This window comes from Schistocerca nitens, chromosome 7, assembly GCF_023898315.1.
Source record: "Schistocerca nitens isolate TAMUIC-IGC-003100 chromosome 7, iqSchNite1.1, whole genome shotgun sequence".
NCBI classification, from domain to species: domain Eukaryota; kingdom Metazoa; phylum Arthropoda; class Insecta; order Orthoptera; family Acrididae; genus Schistocerca; species Schistocerca nitens.
This window is the reverse complement of record NC_064620.1, coordinates 521,932,368-521,937,002: the sequence shown is the minus strand read 5'-3', so window position 1 is coordinate 521,937,002 and position 4,635 is coordinate 521,932,368.

The window sequence follows — 4,635 nt, the reverse complement described above, 5'->3', positions numbered from 1 at the left end:
CTTACAAACCGTATGTAGCCTTACGAGACGTAAATGTAGAATGTCTCCATTATTTCTAAAGGCGAAAGTTACCATTTGCGGATATTATCTTTTGTTCTCCACAAGGTGAACGGGCTTGCCACTTCCATATCGCGCCGTGTTCATGTCACAGCACTGTCAGTAACAGGCTGTACAGCGCATTTCTGATGGTCATTGTTTTTGAGTCGACCTAGACACGTGTGACAGGCGCACTCTAAATTATCGAGGGCCGGGACAAGTGGAAGTGCGAATGACATTTCATTTAGGGGAGAGAGAAATTACAAAACCCTCCAAACCCTAGTGACATTCAGAATCTTTGTACGACAATTTACTGAACGACCTTGATGATAGTTTCGTTTTGTAAAAAGGTGTCAATGCTCTGATGGGCCCTTTACGTATCTCGTCAAGCTGATCGCAACTGGATCCTTTCAGTATACTAACATTCTGCAGTTTCAGTAGGGGTGATAAATCACATGATTAGCATTCAGTGTACAGCCGGAAATATACTGCCGGAAAAAAATTAGTAGCCGCGCGGGATTAGCCGAGCGGACTACGGCGCTGGAGTCATGGACTGTGCTGCTGGTCCCGGCGGAGGTTCGAGTCCTCCTTCGGACATGGGTGCGTGTGTTCGTCTTTAGGATAATTTAGATTAAGTAGTGTGTAAGCTTAGGGACTGATGACCTTAGAAGTTAAGTCCCATAAGATTTCACACACATTTGAACATTTCTGAAAAACATTAGTAGACCCTACGAGGGGTTTCAGAGTCACTCAAGATTTATTGTTGGAAAGTGCATATGGAGTACATGAAATGATTACATTTCCAGGTGAATCGCAGAAGTTGATTTGTGGTACCAGGTGTCGAACAAGCACCCATATTAATACATGGTGTATCCTCCACGGGTGGAAATACAGGCGAGGACTGACATCCAGTCGATCGTACATATGGCGAATACTGTACTGCGATCCGCTTTTCCACTCCTGCTCGACCTGTTCACGTACTACTGTGAGTGTCGCTGGTTGACGAGTCGCACGAGTAACTCTTCGTCCCGTCGACTGGAGCAAGTCCAGAGATCGTGTTGTCAGAGAAGTTGCAGCACGTCTTGCAGAGCACCTTGAGTTTCACGGGCGATGTGTGAGCGAGCATTATCCTGTTGTAACAATACATCACCTTGCAAGATCCCCTCGCTTCTAAACTGAGGCTGTTATTACTCAGGTTACCTGCGAGTCCGTAGAGGGTGGTATATGTGATGTACAGTATAAATGGTCAGCATTTCCATCCGGAATTTGCGAGTGCAAGGCGGGCCTTCCTCGATCCGCCTTGTTGGGTCGTGTTGTCGGATTTCCTCCTACCTGTGCCCGGTGCAGCTCTCGTAAATGTCGTCCCGTGCAGATTCTTCATTGGCGCATTGGATGTCTCTGTCGGTGGAAGCTAATTATCTGAAATTGCTGTTGATCAACTTTGGGGTATCTATTTACTCGAAATTAACATTTAGAATGCCTTAATATCACTTTTATTCATTTTAGATCAATAATGAAACACTCATGTGACAAACTCTCGTAACCGAGAGCATGGCTACCATCGAACAAGACAGGAAGAGCTCTTAACGCCGACTGCCGACTTTGGCGCGCAGTCCGTATCTCTTACTAGTTTCGTCACAGTTCGTGGATTTCCGATCAAGTTCGTACTTACGAAGATATGCATTTGTTAATGAACGGGCGTGAATTTTAATGAGGCAAAATTATGATAAATAGTTTTAAACATTCAGAGGCTCCTCCTAGTATTCATGTTGTCATAAATGACATTAATTATTAAATATAAATAAACAACACCGGTGACTCTGGCGCCAAGATGGCGGTAGTTCCCGTCATGTATATTTCCCAGGCTGACGCTTGTTGCTACGGTCGAGCGCCGAGCCCCACCCCACCACGCGCGAAATATGGTCGCTTCGTCACCTAGCCAGCCAGCGTGGGAAATGCTCTTCGACTCATGGCCATCTACGGACTACAGCACTTTCTAACTATCGTGAATACATCAATAAGAGACAATAATTTATTAAAACTGGTAAAAATGTCTTCCTCACGTAAGAGGCACCTTACAACCATCCTGTTGCAAGAACGGCAAAAGATGGGTCCAAAATCGATCTGTATGGACCGAGTGGTGGTGAAGTCCCCTCCAGAAGCACCAAAGGTGAACGAGGGCTGTAGCTTATTGCACCTCAGACCATAAGTCCTGGGATGGGGCCAGTGTGGCTTAGACGAATGCACTGTACGAGACAGTGCTCACCAGATGTACGTCGTAAAAGCAGATCATCACCTGTGTGCAGGCAGAACGTGCTTTAAACGCTAAGGATCACGCCGCGCCATTCCATCTACTAAGTGATCCTCTGTCTGCACTAGTCGAGCTATGTACACTACTGGTCATCCAAATTGCTACACCAGTAAGAAATGCAGATGATAAACGGGCATTCATTAGACGAATATATTATACTAGAACTGACATGTGATTACATTTTCATGCAATTTTGGTGATAGATCCTGAGAAATCAGTACCGAGAACAACCACCTCTGGCCGTAATAACGGTCTTGATACACCTGGGCATTGCGTCAAACAGAGCTCGGAAGGCGTGTATAGGTACAGCTGCCCATGCAGCTTACACACGATACCACAGTTCATCAACAGTAGTGACTGGTGTATTGTGACGAGCCAGTTGCTCGGCCACCATTGACCAGACGTTTTCAATTGATGAGAGATCTGGAGGATGTGCTGGCCAGGACAGCAGTAAAACATTTTCTGTATCCAGAAAGGCAGTACAGGACCTGAAATATGCGGTCGTGCATTATCCTGCTGAAATGTAGGGTTTCGCAGGGATCGAATGAAGGATAGACCCACGGGTCGTAACACATCAGAAATGTAACGTCCACTGTTCAAAGTGCCGTCAATGCGAACAAGAGGTGACCGAGACGTGTAACGAATGGCACCCCATACCATCACGCCTGGTGACACGCCAGTATGACGATGACGAATACACGCTTCCAATGTGCGTTCACAGCGAAGTCTCCAAACACGGATGCGATCATCATGGTGCTGTAAACGGAACCTGGATTCATCCGAAAAAATGACGTTTTGCCATTCGTGCACCCAGGTCGGTCTTTGATTACACCATCGCAGGCGCTCCTGTCTGTGATGCAGCGTCAAGAGTAACCGCAGCCATGGTCTCCGAGCTCATAGTCCATGCTGCTACAAACGTCATCGAACTTTTCCTGCAGATGGTCGTTGTCTTGCAAACGTCCCCATCTGTTGACTCAGGGATCGAGACGTGGCTGCACGATCCGCTACAGCCATGCGGATAAGATTCCTGTCATCTCGACTGCTAGTGATACGAGGCCGTATGGATCAAGCACGGCGTTCCGTATTACCCGACTGAACCCACCGATTCCATATTCTGTCAGCACGTTGTAGGTGTCGCCATCGGCGCCGTCCTTGTGTGAATGCTCTGAAAAGCTAATAATTTGCATATTACAGCATCTTCTTCCTGTCGGTTAAATTTCGCGTCTGTAGCACGTCATCTTTGTGGTGTAGCAATTTTAATGGCCAGTAGTGTATGTCAATACTTTGCATGAGTAAAAGACAGGCCAAAGGTGTGCGTGTCCGTAGTCCCACTGCTAATACCCGGTTGGCAACAGTGCGTGTTCACGAAATTTGCTGGAATAGTTGATGTGAGAATCATGTTTCCATTCAATTCGAATATGATTTCTATAAATTTGTTAAAATTTGTATAAATTTCTTTAAATTTGTTTAAATTTATTATATACCTACAGCATGAGTGTTGTGTTGCCACCACAAGAGGCTTAGATATAAGGGTCTTAATAGCTGTATTACATGCACTGGACATAAGTCTTTGGCTCTGAGCACTATGGGACTTAACATCTGTGGTCATCAGTGCCCTAGAACTTAGAACTACTTAAACCTAACTAACCTAAGGACATCACACACATCCATGCCCGAGGCAGGATTCGAACCTGCGACCGTAGCGGTCACGCGGTTCCAGACTGAAGCGCCTAGAACCGCACGGCCACACCGGCCGTCATAAGCCTTTATTTAGACAATTAACCATCAAATGTTTGCCATCCTATTGGAAAATGTGCTTGAATTTTGGTGATGGGAGGGGGCTATTATGGTGTCGCCCCACTAGAGGTTGGTCATTCTTATAGGCAATAAAAGGTATTCGCTAGGGTTCCAAATACCTAGTTTCAGCTACTTTTCAAGGTGATCCAACCACATTTCGTACATACACAGAATTAGGGATATCACCTAGTTTATTATGCTGATACAAAACATCCACAATGCCAGCGGTCTGGAAGGGAGGAAAACTGTTCTGGGATGCTAGAGTGTGGAGGGAGTGTATTTATTTTTATGAACAATTTATTTAGCTACGGATTTCACCTAATTTATTTATTACGCTGATGCAAAACACTCACCCTAACGTGCTTAGAGTCACATTATGCAGTTTACAGACCTCAAAACTACTCCTAAATGACGGCCGGAGTGCCCGAGCTGTTCTAGGCGCTAAAGCCTGGAACCGCGCGACCGCTACGGTCGCAGATTCGAATCCTGCG